The 14,864-nt window shown below is 39.2% G+C and overlaps 1 pseudogene; it reads left to right on the top strand.

The window, feature by feature from the left end:
- Positions 1-494: 494 nt before the first annotated feature.
- On the top strand, positions 495-4,965 carry LOC143671880 (Krueppel-like factor 11 pseudogene; annotated as a pseudogene).
- The last annotated feature ends 9,899 nt before the right edge of the window (positions 4,966-14,864 follow it).

Genomic DNA, 14,864 nt, shown 5'->3' on the forward strand with positions numbered 1-14,864 from the left:
AACAGATGAGTGGATCGACAAAATGTGGTATAAATATACAATGGAATATTATGCAGCAGTAAGACAAAATAATGTCCTGAGGCACATGACAAGATGGATGAGACTTGAGGACATAATGCTGAGTGAAATTAACCAGACACAAAAGGGTAGATACTGTATGATTCCACTCTTATGACCAGCAAAAAGGTGTAATCAGAGGCTTATAATACAGAATATATGGGACTTAGAGGTACATAGAAGCTAGAGATGGGTGAACCATTAGCTAATGAGGTTGAACTCCAATGTAAGGGATTAGATAGAAGTGAAGTGGGTCTAGAAGTAATATTACCACATTGAAGATGCACAAGATTGAAAGAGGTTCTATAGACCTATATGTCCCACTGATTCACACTAGAATTATGAATTAGTTCTCATAAGACTTACTTCAAAGATATGATTCTTGTATAAATGATGTTTAAGTCCAGGGTTCAGGGGGAAAATTGCTATTGCATGCTATGAGCTATGTTCAAAAGGAAACCAGCAGCACTACCGAAGCAAGAGCAAAGGTAAATAATGGGGTGAGGGACAAGAGTTAGGGGAGGTTTAGATCTCCTATTTGGCACGGGTATGTTTATTGGTTTTCTTTCTCTTGGGGGCAATGAAATTATCTCACATTGAGAATGTTGATGGACTGTGGACTTTGGGCCCTCTACATGATGCCCAATGAATGCAGGTTGTTGAAGGACGCACTGACAGAGTAGTAGATTGATGAGTGATGGTGTATACTTATAAATGAAACTTGCGCTGCTACAAAAAGGAACAAAGTCATGAGACATGCAACCATGTGAATGAACATGTGGGACATTTGATGAGACAAAATAAGCCAGAAACAAAACAACAACAATGGTATGGTCACCTTTAGAAAATGTTTATAAAAAAACAGGGGCCTAGATGTAAGCTTTTAGAGCAGACATATTAGGTCCGCAGTCGTGATATATATTTCTGGATTTTGAGAGGCTGTTTTATATATATAACCTGATATTTAGAGATAAGAATGAAGCCAAATAGGTTGGGGTTAAAGTAATTTAGAACATAGGGGTATGGAAGACACTGTCTATATTTTAGAACCACACATACTCTTTGAGACTAATGGAAGAAAGGTTTATTTGATCTGGAGCTGAAATTTTCTGTAGTGCATAATCTGATTCAACCTATCTGTGTAGCTCATTTGAACAACTGAAACACAGGGAGCACAGAATAAGAAAGAGGTCCTTTAATCCTGTATAGATTATTGTAATGCCTGGAAACATCCAAGAATATATTAAGCAGAGAATCAAAAAGTATTGGCAAAGTCCCCTTAAGGAAGGGAGGAGGAATATGGAAGTATTAAACCTTACCATCAGGGAATCCCCTGATCCTGTGTCAAAATTAGGAACACCCAAATCAATAAGCCATGCCCTCGATCATGAGGCTTACTCTTGTGAAGCTTATGTAGGTAGCGGAGAAGCTTAGACTACCTATAGGCATGCCTAAGAGTTACATCTGGAGGACCTCTGTTGTTGCTCAGATGTGGCCTCAGTCTCTCTAAGCCCAACTCTGCAAGTGAAATCATTGCCCTCCCCATATGAGGGAAATGACATCCAGGGGTGAAAGTGTCCCTGGCAACGTGGGAGATGACTCCCAGTGATGAATCCATACATGGCACTGTGGGATCAACAATCCATCCTGATCAAAAGGGGGAAAAAGTGTAATTAATAAAGTATCAGTGGCAAAGAAAGTTCAAATAGAGTCGAGAGGCAACTCTGGAGGTTGCTTTTATGCAAGCTTCAGTTAGGCCTTGCTACCTGTCATAACCTGCCAACCCCCAACCAGGACCATTCCAGCCAGTCCTAAAGAACACCTAGGGCAATATATAAGATTCTACAAGGGTTTCATACACTAGAGTAACTTTCCAGAAACCTACAACCTCCAGATGGGTCCCTGGTCCAGATAAGTCTTGGAACCTAGTCCAGCCTCTCCAGAACATCAGATAGTTCCCTCTCCCTACTTCATGTTAGTGACAGACCCTTGCAATATCAAAAATTTATAATTACCATAGCCCAAACAACCCTAAAGACAGGTTGAAGAGATCAAAGGTGATGGTGGACTTATACATTGAAGATAGGACTTAACAAATTAATATGAATGCCGAATCATTAAATTGTTATCTCTTTTAGTCTCCAGTATTTTAGAACAGCTAGAAGAAAAAACCCAAAATTGTGAAATTATAACCCACATGGAACTCTGAAATATGTTATACAACTAATTGTGGTGCTGTGCTTTGAAATTTATAGCTGTTTTGTATATATGTTATTTTTCACAAAATAGAAGGAAAAATAGTTGATTGTGATGATAAAAAATATTTAAGCCCTCTAGCCTCCTATATTCTGGAGCAGCTAGAAGGAAAAATATGAGAGGATTGTATAGTAGCCCATGACAAACTCTGAGATCTGTCCTGTAACCACTTGTTGAAGAGTGCTTTGAAAACTATTGCTTTTTTATTTCTTTGCTTTGTATGTATGTTATACTACACAATAAAAAAGTTTTAAAAAATGTAATATATTAATATATTTTGGAAATATGCACTTGATATTTAAAATTTTGAAAAGACACCTATATTTCAATATATCTTAAAATATCTGGTTGTAATTTATTATATAAACTTTTATTTCAAAATGAATTAATACACTTATATGGTTATTTTTCCTAAAAATTTATAAATAATATAGAGGTTTGTGCAACTTTGTGAAGGTGACTATATGTTCCTAAGATTAGCAAAGCTAAAGGGATTTCTTCTCTATATACTCAAATAATAAGGGAAAACAATTTCCAGATAGCTTCTAAAATTCATACTTCCAGGTCAGGAAAAATTTGTTTGATCTATTTGATTTTATTTTTTACTTTAAGTGTCACAGAAGAAGTTTTGCTGGTAGGAACTTGCAGATTTGCTAAATTTAAATAAACTGTTTATGTTTATTATTTTCATTTTAAAAAAAGAAAGAAATCATGCAGGCAATAAGGCAGTGGATTGAAATACTTAAAGTGTTGAAGGAAAACAGGTATCAGCAAAAAATTTTATGTATGACCAGGCCCTTTCAAAAATAAGGATGAGATTAAGACATTATCAGATTAAAAAAAAATCTGAGGGAAGTCATCACCACTATACCTGCCCAATAAGTAATACTAAAGGGAGTTCTTTAGGCTAAAGGGAAAGGACACTAAACAGTGGTCAAAGCAGCAAAAAGAAATAAAGATCTGCAGTGATGGTAACTATTTGAGTAATTATAAATGCCAGTAATACTATATTGTATTGTTTGCTATGTAACTCCACTTCTTACTTCCTACAGGTGCTATAATGCAAAAGCATAAAAAGTAATTATAGGCCCACACCTGGCCTCTTGTGTGCCTTGCAGTCTCAGCCAGGCCAAACCCACCTGCACTGGTGTCTGGAGCTCCCCGGCACAGTTGACATCACGGATGTATGTGACTCTTTCCTGGACATATGTAAATCCATCCTGGAGAGGAAGTGCATGATAGCAAAAGGTCTATCTGCAGAATCTTGGAGCAGACAGACATCAAAGTTGTTGAGGCTCTTGTGGCATAAGCTCCTGGAGTCAAAGATAGAAAGGTGACCTATTAGGAATAAGACCCTGCACACCTGTCTCCAACTTTAGGGATGTCATCACCACTGTGCATGTGGATGCAGCCACGCCTGAACTACCAAAGGACTTCCATTCTTTATCAACCCTGTGTATGACTCCTCCTCAGTGCTCCGATCTCATGGAAACATCTACAGAAACACCTGTTCCTTCCCAGATACTGATTCCAAAGCATGAATGGCCCCAGCTATCCCTCGTCCTGCTGCCATGGCAGCAGAAGTGCTGAGCAGGAAGGCAGAGAGTGAGCTGCTTGGATTGAAGGCTTGAGATGTTGGAGCCAGCCCCCAGCCCATTCTTTAGAGCCATGCTGATAAGTGTGATCCACGATATGAGGGAGAGTCCTTACGCCTTTCCACATTCCGCCAGCCCAGACTCAAGACAAGAGAGAGGGAGAAGCACAGTTTCTGGAACATTTTGACTATTCAGGATACACCCCTTGTGGGCAGTTTGCTCAGAACTAACTCGGTGTCCAGTTGGCCTTGCTTGCACAGCTCTGATGGCCTGATTCCTGCTGATAAAGGCCAGCAGGCAGGGTGGCCCATTACAATGCAGACCTGCTCACCAAAGAATTATGAAAATGATTTTCCAAGGAAACCCACCACTCTGATTTCTGTTCCCATCTCTAGTCTCTCTGTTCTTTGCCAAATGATCTCTGTGACCAGAGAGAGTGGCATGATATCAGCCTTTTTGAAGACCCACCCTCCAATGTCTGCAGGAACAGTCAAAACCATCTTATCCCAGGCAGCTCCAGAGCACCAGCCTGCGTTCATGGGCCCACCTGTACCTTGGGGAACTGTGATGCTGGTTCTCCCCCAGGCTTCCCTCTCTCAGCCTGCCACCTGTTCATCCAGTGTCAAGTTACCGCCCCTCGACCCTGCTCTGGTGTTCATTGCCTCCAGGCTCCAGTAGACTTCTCCCGATGGAGGAACTGTATTTGTATCTTCCCGGGCTGCCAGAAACTACTTCAAAAGTTCCCACCCGCTCACCTTTGGACTCACACAGAGAAAAGCCTTTCACCTGCAGCTGAAATGGCTACAATAAAAAATTTGTTCGTTCAGATGAAGTTTCTTGCCACCGCCGAACTCACACTGGGGAGAAGAAACTTTTGTGTCCAGTGTGTGACCATGTACATGTGTCCATGTACACCCACCACTTTATGAAGCAAGCCTGATGTCACGTGACCACTAAGAAGATTCCTGGCTGCCAGGCTGAGGTCAGCAAACTGAACAGGATTGCCTCCACAGAGGAAACCAAGAACCCGCTAGTGACCATGCAAGCCTCCACCTGAGAGGTCAGCTGGGGAATTAACAATGGGATTTGTAAACAGTCTTTATTCATGAATGGAAATGACACAAAATAGAATTGGTGATTTCCTTTCCAAATATATTGGGGGGCTAGGGGTAAGTGGGAAGCTGGTTGTGTTGAAAGTATTTTAAGTTTTCCTTTTGGTTGGGACCCTGTTCAATATCTTTTATAATTTCGGAATTTGTTTTAAGGAAATAGAAGAAAATTTGGCAAGCTAAAGTCACCGGCATGCAAACAAACATTTTGGCAAAGTTTACAAAATCTGGGTTTTTACAACCTTTCTATTCATGCTTTTTAGAAATTAAACAGGATACTAATTTTATTTATTTATTTATTTAATATGGGCAGGCATCGGGAATCAAACCCGGGTCCTCTGGCATGGCAGGCAGGATACTAATTTTATACTGTTTTCTATAAAAGTAATTATATTGTTGGTGTTCAGATCACCAATTTCTAAATAGATTATTTTACAACCTTATTTTTATTGTTTAATATCAAAATTTTTATAATGATGCTACTTTTAGTAAACCTGGTGGTTTCCAGCCAAAAAAAATCACAAATTTATAATCTGGTCTTTTAGATCTAAGAATATTTTAGGATCAGAAGTGATTCAATAAGAGCCTCTTAAAGAAAAGGGGAAAATTTTGAAGTCGGCTTCTTTGTAACATTTTCAAAGAAATTCCAAGCAACCTTTCCTTCTAGGCCGTAGCCTAGGAAACGAAAATTTTGGTTAACTAGAATCAGTCACCTGTGTCCAAGGTGTGACTTGCGAAGAATGTACAATAGAGAATAACTTAAAATCCTGAATACTTACCCAGTAAGCAGGGAGCTGCTGTAGGATGTGAGTCCCTGTGTTTAACATTTGTCTTTTGGTTTGTATCTAAAACACCAAAAGGGTAATATAAACATTCACGAAACCCACTGCTGTGTAAATTCTCTTAAGTATGCAGTGGGTTAAAGAGGAAATCAGAAGAAAATTAGGAAGCATTTGAGGCCAACAAAAATGAAAGTTCAGCATGCCAAAAATTATGGTATGGAGTGAAGGCAGTGCTGAGAAGGAAATTAATAACTCTAGAAGCTTATATTTAAAAAGGAGAAAGACTTCAAGTCAGACGCATAATCTCAAAACTGGAAGAACTAGAAAAAGTGAGCAAACGAAGCCCAAAGTGAGCAGAGGAAAGAAATAAGAAAGATAAAGATTAGAGTGAACATAAATGAAATAGAAAAAAAAATAGACTCAACAAAACCAAAAGTTGCTTTTTTGAAAAGATCAGTAAAATCAACAAACCTATAGCTAGACTAATAAAGAAAAAAAAGAGAGGATGTAAATAACTAATATGAGAAATGCAAAAGGGGACTTATTACCAATGTCAGAAATAAGCACAATTATAAGAGGATACTATGAACAATTGCATGCCAAAAAATTACGTAATATATGGAGAAATTCCTAGAAACATGTCAACTACCTATACTGACTTGAGAAGAAATAAAAGATCTCAACATACTAGTAAAATGAAGAGATTGAATCACTAATCAAAAACCTAAGGCTGAGAGAGTTCAAATAGAGTCAAGAGGCTACTCTGAAGGTCACTCTTATGCAAACTTCATTTAGACATTGCTACCTATTGTAATTTGCCAAATCCCAATCGAAACCATTCCTGCCAAATCCTAATGAATATCTGGGGCATTATATAAGATTCTTCAAAGGTCCCATGCACTAAGGTAACTTTCCAGAAGACTACACCCTCCAGATAGGTCCCTTGACCAGATAAGTCCTGAAATGCAGAGGGGCCAGCTTTTCCAGAATATCAACTAGTTCTATCTCCCTATCATATTACTGACAGCCCCTTCCAACATGAAAAAGTTAGAATGGCCATAGCCCAAATACCCCTAAAGCATAACAGAAAGAAGAAAGGTGATGGTGGAGTTTTGCAGAGAAGGTTGGGTTTAATAAATGAGTATAGTGCTGAATCAGTATATTAATATCTCTTTTAGTCTCCAGTACCTTAAAGTAGCTAGAAATAAAAACCTACAATTGTGGAATTGTAATCCATACCAAACTCTGAAATCTATTCTATAATTAATTGTTGTGATATACTTTGAAAATTATTGCTTTTTAAATATATGTTATTTTTCATTAAAAAAGAAAAAAGAAAGAAGAGTATAATTGAGGGGATAGGATTTAACAAATGAATATGACTGCTGAATCAATATATTGATATTTCTTTTGGTCTCCAGTGACTTGGAGCTGCTAGGAGAAAAAATGAAAAATCATGGAACTTACTCATACCAAACTTTAAAATCTGTTGTATAAACTAGTTGTTTAAAATGTACTTGGAAATTTATTGCTTTTATATATGTGTGTTTGTGTGTGTGTGTGTGTTATTTTTCACAATTAAAAAAAATGCTTAAAAAAACCTCCAAACAAAGAAAACCTTAGGATCAAATGCTTTACAGGTGAAATTTAACAAACTTTCAAGGAAGAATTAACACCAATCCTGTTCATACTCTTACAAAAAGTTAAAATCAAGGAAACACTTACTAATTCATTCTATGAAGCATATATCACCCTATACCAAAGCCAGATAAATATACATGAAAAGAAATTTAGAGAACAACATCCTGTATGAATCTAGATGTAAAAATCCTCAACATAATATTGAAAATTTAATCCAACGGTGTATTGAAAGCATTGTACACCAGGATCAAGTGGGATTTACTACAGGAATGCATGGATGATTCAACATAAGAAAATTAATGTAATACATCACATTAATGGAACAAAGGAAATAAACCACATAATCATCTCAATTGATACAGAGTTAATACATTTCTCAAAATTAAGCACCTCTTAATAAAAAAAAAATTAGAGCACCAGGAATAAAAGGATAATTCTTCATTATCATAAAGGCTATATAAGAAAAGCCACAGCTAGTGTTATATTTGATCATAAGAGACTGAAAGCTTTACTCCTAAGATTAGGAGTAAGAGAAGGATGCCAAATGTCACCATAGTTATTCCACATTTTACTGGAAGTTCTAGCCATAGGAATTAGGCAAGAAAAGGAAGTAAAAGTCGTCCAAATTATAAAGGAAGAAGTAAAACTATCTCTATTGCAGATAAGATCTTATAAACAAAAAACCCTGAAAAATCCACAAGAAAGCTCCTAGAGCCAAAAAATGAATTCAGCAAAGTGGTGGAGTACTATATCAGTACCCCAAAATCAATAGTGTTTCCATAAACAAGAAATGAACAATCAGAATAAGAAATCAAGAAAAATTACACTCACAGGAGCAACTAAAATAATCAAATATCTAGGAATAAATATAACCAAGGATGTAAAGGGCTTTTACACAGAAAACTACAAAACATTGCTAAATAAATTAAGCAGAAGGCCATTCCATTTAATGGATTTGAATACTAAATATCATTAAGATTGCAATCCTACCGAAGGCAGTTTACAGATTCATGCAATTGTGATAAAAATCTCAACTTTTTTGCAGAAATGGAAAAGCCAATCATCAAATTTATATGGAAGTGTAATGGGGTCCAAATAATTAAAGCCATCTTGAATAAGAAGAATGAAGTTTTAGAACTCACAGTTCCCGATCTTAAAACTTACTACAATGCTACAGTAATCAAAACAGCATGATACTGGGAAAAGGACAGATCTAGAGCAATGGAATAAAATTAAGAAATGAATGAGGTAAACTTTCCTTATTTTAAGATGTCCTATCTCTATGTATAGAAAATGTTGAAAAATCCTCAATAAAGCTATGAGAGCTAGTAAACTAATTCAGCAATGTGGCAGAGCAAAAGATCAACATGGAAAACTCAGTGATGTCCCTATACACTATTAATATACAACCTGAAAAGGGAATTAAATTTTTCCATTTGTAAAAGCAACTAAAATCATCAAATATCTCAGAAAAAAGTTAACCAAGTTTGTAAAGGACTTGTGCATGGAAAACTAGAAAACATCGCTGAAAGGAATTAAGGAAAACTTAAGTAAATGGAAGGCCATTCTGTTTTCATGGACAGTAAGATTACATATTGTCAGGATTTGAATTCTATTCAAAGTGACTTACAATTTCAATGCAATCACAATCACAATTCCAACAACCTTGAGAAATGGAAAAACAATTATCAAAATCATATAGAAAGGCAAGGGACCCCAAATAGCTAAAACCATATTGAAATAAAAGAGTGAAGTTGTAGGACCCACAATTCACAATTTTAAAATGCATTACAAAGCTACAGCAATCAAAACATCACAGCATTTGCACAAGGACAGACATGTGGACCAATGGAATCAAATTGAGAGTTCAGAAATAAACCCTGACATCTATGGCCAACTGATTTTTCAAAAAGGTGCCATATCAACTCTATGTCAAAATAATAGTCTCTTCAATGGTGCTAGGGAAAATGAATGTCCTTATACAAAATAATGAAAGTGAAAGGCAAAATATTTATGGGGTGAGGATTGTGGAAAGATGGCAAGATAGGTAGCTCCAAGATTCAATCCCTCCACCAAAACTATTAAACAGATAGAACTGTCCAAAGCAAGTATTTTTGGAAGTCTGGAACAGTAGAACACTGTAGAGCATCTAGGGAAGAGCAGGATGAAGAGGCTGGTGAATTATGATAAAGACCAGTAATTAATCTTTCTGTGTGGTGGTTACCAGCACCTACGCCATACTCTCACAGCAGGCCACTATGGTGACCAGCAATGGCTAGTTCATTGGTGACAGAAAGGGGTTTAAAATCCACTTCCACAAGACCATGGGTGGACACAGCTGATCACTGATCATGGCCTTTAATTAGCAACTTTGGATCACTGGGGGCCTGGCTCTTAGGGCAGTCATTGGTAGACTCGCCAAGGCTAGAGGAAATGAAAGACGAGACTTAATGATAGTGTGTTTCCTCAGGGCTCAAGGCAACAAGTTCAAGGGCTGCATTTTCTGGGCAGGTCAAGAAAGCTCAATTTCAGGGAGCTATGGAAAAAGCACCTAGTACCCCACATGATTCCTTCCCAAGGGCACTTTGGAGCTGGTCTGAGTCCCCTTATTGGGTTCCTGACCTTGTTTTGGCTTGGAAAGACAGACATGGGAAACTCATCTCTGGTGTGCCCACCCCTCTTAGAATATGTCCTCTAGGTGAAAGTAGTTTGAGATAACAAAAGAAACTATAGTTCCCTAACATTGGTTATTGTTTAACTCTTGGGGACATTCCACCCCAATGTTGTGGGGACTTTCCCTGCTTGGGCCTGATTAATTGCTCCTGGCCCTCCACAAGTTTCTTCAAAGCAATATAGGCCTTTTCTATCAAGCACCTCACAATTCTTCCAGAATCTTCCCCTTATCCATATATAAAGCTGTTCCAGCACTTTGGGTATTTGAAATCTCAGCACCCTACTTCTTGGTGCCAATCTGGCTTGCTATAGCTGCTAGAAAGCAATAAACCAGAAATGGATTGGCTTTAGCAATGGGGATTGATTAGTTTAAAAGTTTATGGTTCTAAAGCTGTGAAAATGTCCAATTCAAGATATCAACAGGACAATACCTTCTTGCCAAAGAAAGACTGCTGTGGATCTGAGATTCCTCTGTCACATGGTGTTTTAGGGTTCTGTAGAGAAACAGCCAACAGGAGAGATCTGCAAATATGAAATTTATAAAAAGGTGTCACAAAACTATGAGAATGGAAGAATCCAAAATCTGTAGGGCAGGGTGTGAAGCAGACAGCTTCGAATAAGTGTCTGGATAAACTTCATAGGAGAGTTTCACTGGCTGAAGAAGCAGTGAAAGAGTCTCTCTTCTTCCTTAAAAGCCTTCAACTAATTGGATTATCTCATTGTGGGAGATGTACCTTAATTGATCAAAGATGTAATCAGCCACAGAGGCAATCAACTGACTGATGACTTAAAATACCAGTCAATAAATATTCTTGCAGCAGTGGTTAGGCAAGTGCTCACCTGACCAGACAACTGGACATAATCATTTGGCCAAGTTCACACCAAAACCTATCCAACACAGTCCAGTCCTTATCAACTTGGCAGCCATACTCATCACCTAGAATGCACCTAATTTCCAAATAGGTAACAATAGCAGACATATGGTTCACCACATAATACTCAACTTTCCTTCATACAACCAGAAACATACTACATCTCTCCAGAAATGATGGAAGTCCTTAGGTAACATTCACTCTTAAACTTCATATCCTATGACTTTAATACAATAACATGAACAATACAACTTATGTCATATTATAAGAGGAAGAAAAGATATTTGTTTATGTACAAATGCAAACATACTCGCTCACAGTCCTTGTTTTTGTAACTGGTCGTGTGATCGTAGTTCATATTTATCACTACCTTATCCTACTACCCATTCCATGTTCCCTTTACCCTCAGCAAACCCTTAAGCTGGTCATGATTCTATGCCAGGTGGGGTGAACCAAACCTTCATTCCTGAAGTTTCTGGGCCATTGGTAGTCCTGCCTGGATTGGGTGGCTGCAGTTTTCCATTGACTTTAATCACAGGGCATGGTAGTACTAAGAGACTTCATAGGGGATCACCTGTATTCCAGAAAAACTCTTCTTTACTTCTGTTGTTGCATTCCTATTTCCCCTTGTTTGTCAGGATCAATCACCCCAGACAGAATGGTAATCCCCATTTGTGCCTGTTGATTCCATGGCATGAGAAGACCAATGTGGCAAGGTGGCGGTCTTAATTTCCAGTTCAATGGAATCATTGTTGTATCTCCTGGAAGGAGCACTCCTCCTTTTGAAACTAAGACCTATAGACCAGCAGAGATTAAGGTTTGAGGAATAGAAAGCAAAAAGTTTTCTAATGGATCAATAGGGGTGAGAGTGAGTGTCGCCACTGTCATTTTCCACCCCTTGATTCCTGGATCCATGAATCCTGGCTATGGGAGAAGCAGCGCCAGAGTGGATGCTGATTCAGAGCATACACAGCCTCCTGGAGAACATTGCCTCAGCCAAGGTATTGCCACCTAGTTGGCTCCATAATTGGGTCTTCAAAATGCCATTTCACCATTCTATCAACCCAGCTGCCTCAGGTTTATGGGAAACATGGTAAGACAAGACAACTTCATGAGCATGTGCCAATTCATACACTTTATTTGCTGTGAAATGGGTTCCTTGATCAGAAGCAATGCTGTATGGAATACCATGATGGTGAATAAAGCATTCTGTAAGTCCATATATGGTAAGTTTTGCAGAAGCATTGTGTGCAGGGAATGCAAACACATATCCAGAGTATGTATCTATTCCAGTTAGAAGAAATTGATGCCCCTTCCATGATGGAAGTGGTCCAATGTAATAAACCTGCCATGAGGTACCAGGCTGATCAGCTTGGGTGCCATAATGGTGCCATATTGGGTACTGAGTATCAGTTTCAGCTGCTGTTCAACAGCAGCTGTGGCCAGATCAGACTTGGTGAGTGAAGGTCCATGTTGCTGAGCTCATGCATGAACTCCATCCCTACCACCAGGTGCACTTTGTTCATGAGCTCATTGTGCAATTACAGGAGTGCATGAGGAAAAAGGATGATTGTATCCACAGGATAGGTCATCTTATCCACTTGATTAATAAAACCTTCCTCTACTGAAGTCACCCTCTGGTGCAGATTCACATGGGACACAAATATCTTCAAGTTCTTTGCCCACTCAGAAAGGTCTATACACATATCTCTTCCCCAGACCTCCTTGTCACAGATTTTCCAATCATTCTCCTTCCAAGTCCCTGACCATCAAGCCAAACCATTAGCAACAGCTCATGAGTCAGTACACAAATGCACCTCTGGCTAATTCTACTTCCAAGCAAAATAAACAACCAAGTGCATTGCTCAAAGTTCTGCCCACTGGGAGGATTTCCCCTCACCACTGTCCTTTAAGAACATCCCAGAATGGGGTTATAGTGCTGCAGCTGTCCACTTCCGGGTGGTCCCTGCATATCATGCAGAACCATCTGTAAGCCAGGTGAGAGTTTTCTCCTCCTTAGTCAACTGACTGTAAGGTACTCCCTAAGAGGCCATAGCTCTGGTCTGGAAAAGAAGGTAATGTGGCATTTGGGCCTTTTCCCTATGTCATTTACTTGGACCTTCAGGACCTGCTCAAGCACTATCTCTAATACCCCATTTCCATTTTACAGTAGAGTGCTGCTGTCCACACACAACCTTATGGCTTGGTGGGTAAGACAACACCCAGCTCATGATAGACAACTCAGGTCTCATGGCAACTTGGTGGCCCATGGTTAAGCATTCAGTCTCTACTAAGGCCCAGTAGCAGGCCAAAAGCTGTTTCTCAAAAGGAGAGTAGTTATCTGCAGCAGATGGTAAGGTTTTGCTCCAAAATCCTAAGGGTGTGCATTGTGATTCTCCTATAGGTGCCTGTCAAAGGCTCCAGAAAGCATTCATATCTTCCCCTGACACTTCTAGCACCATTGGATTCACTGGATCATATGACCCAAGTGGCTTGCACTGCAGCCTGGACCTGTCACAGAGCCTCTTCTTACTCCAGTCCCCACTCAAAACTAGCAGCTTTCCTGTTCACTCAGTAAATGTACTGATGCAGCACACCCAAATGAAGAATATGTTGTCTCCAAAATCCAAAGAGGCCAACTAGGTGTTGTGACTGTTTTTTGGTCATAGGCGGGGCCAGATGCAATAGCTAATCCTTCACCTTACAAGGGATATTTCAAAATGCCCCACACCACTGGACACCTAGAAATTTCACTGCGGTGGAAGGTCCCTGTATTTTTGTTTTATTTATCCCCCACCTCATAACCTGAAAATGCCTTACCAATAAGCTACTTCTTGCTCACTAGGTCCAATCAGCATGATATCATCCATATAATGGGCCAATGTGATGTCTTGTGGGAGAGAGAAATGATCAATGTCCTGGTGGACAAGATTGTGACATAAGGCTGGAGAGTTGATAAACCCTGGAGTTAAGACAATGAAGGTATACTTATGGCCTTGTCAGCTGAATACAAACTGTTTCTGGTGGTCTTATTCACAGCTGTTGAGGAAAAAACATTTGCCAGATCAATAGCGGCATACCAAGCACCAGGCAATGTATTGATTTGCTCAAGCTATGATATCACATCTGGATCAGCAGCTGCAATTGGAGTCACCACCTGGTTAAGTTAATGATAATCCACTGTCATCCTCCAAAACCCATCTGTTTTTTACACAGGCCAAATAGGAGAGTTGAGTGGGGATGTGGTGGGACTCACCACCCCTGCATACTTCAAGTCCTTAAGAGTGACACTAATCTCTGCAATCCCTGCAGGAATATGGTATTGCTTTTGGTTCACTATTTTGCTAGGTAGAGGAAGTTCTAGTGGTTTCCACTTGTCTTTTCCTACCATATTAGCCCTCACTCTAAAAGTCAAAGAACCAATGTGTGGATTCTGCCATTTTGCTGAGTATATGTTGATTCCAATTATGCATTCTGGAACTGGGGTAATTATCACGTAAAGGACCCATCATGAAATGGACCTGAGCTAAAACTCCATCAATCATGTGACCTCCATAAGCCCCTTCTCTGAGTGGTCTACCAGAGTGATTGGATCTCCTGGAACTAGTGTCACTTCTAAGCCAGTGTGTAATAATCCCTGAAATATCTGATCATTTACTTTACCCCAGTGCATAATCACCCTGGGAAAAGGCCGTAGGTCTCCTTGGGGAAGGCTGGGAGGAAGGTTAACAGTGCAAATTTTGGGCAGTGTAAAAGGGTCCTTCCTCAAAGATAACCAGCCCTCCCCTCATTTGAGGGTCTCTGGGTCGAGAAAACTACCTCAAGGAATTGATTAAGGGGCCATGATTCTTTGTTTTTGTAATTCAAATTAGATGTCTG

This window comes from Tamandua tetradactyla, chromosome X (assembly GCF_023851605.1).
Source record: "Tamandua tetradactyla isolate mTamTet1 chromosome X, mTamTet1.pri, whole genome shotgun sequence".
Classification (NCBI taxonomy): Eukaryota; Metazoa; Chordata; class Mammalia; order Pilosa; family Myrmecophagidae; genus Tamandua; species Tamandua tetradactyla.